Source organism: Vigna radiata, unplaced genomic scaffold (genome assembly GCF_000741045.1).
Source record: "Vigna radiata var. radiata cultivar VC1973A unplaced genomic scaffold, Vradiata_ver6 scaffold_95, whole genome shotgun sequence".
NCBI lineage: Eukaryota > Viridiplantae > Streptophyta > Magnoliopsida > Fabales > Fabaceae > Vigna > Vigna radiata.
Genome location: NW_014543114.1, coordinates 111,879 through 112,803, shown reverse-complemented (window position 1 = coordinate 112,803; position 925 = coordinate 111,879).

Here is a 925-nt window from a genome sequence, read left to right as displayed (position 1 = left end):
CTAGGATTCAGATTTCACCCAACCACTCTCATATATCTACTTTTCTTATTAAATTCGCTTTATTATCATATTGTCATGCAAACTTTCTTAGTCTACCCTTAACCCGATCCCTCGGCGAAAAGAGCCTATTACTAATTANTNGCTTGCTATCCCTAGCCTCCCCTAGTAATTAATAATGCATGATAAACGGAAGCAAAAATAATTGATCGTCCTACCCCCTATCCCTAGGTGGTATTGCTTAATTAAGGAATTTCCCACCAGTTCATGACAGTATCGTACGTTCCTGTATCAATAAAGACAAACAACAATTATCGAATGAGTTAAACGATAAAAGCATTAAGCTTAGATGAGAAACCCAACAATTGATAATCAAAGCATACGACAAACATATAAATAAATAAGAATTTCAATATAAGAGAGTTTAGAGGTTACATCTTTCCCCAGCAACAAATAATATTAGTTCCCCATCATGATGCATAAACTAGGTGAAGAATGGAATGAAAGAAATAGAAACCCTAAAAAGGAGAAAAGGAAAGTTGTCACCATTTCCAAATCTAGCCCCAAAGGGGTTAAAAGTGTGTTTCTGTGCCTAAGCCATCAAAAGATACAAACCCTAAGACGTTTTGCCCTTTAAATAGGGCATAAAAATAACAGAAAACAAGTCCAAGTCCAAACATATCATAAAAATCGCAGAAAACAGGTCCAGTCCCTCAAGTCGCGCCACCGCCCGGCGGTCAATTTCACCGTTGGGCGCTGGTCAACAGCACTCTGGTCAACTTTTCAGCATTCTGGTCAATTGGTTGACGGTTGACTGGTTGACTTTTCTGCACTCCAACCATTTGATAATTCAACCATTCTTTCAAATCATTCCAAAAACCTACAAAATCAAGGGAATTTAACGATAAAATCATAAAACATGTCCTCA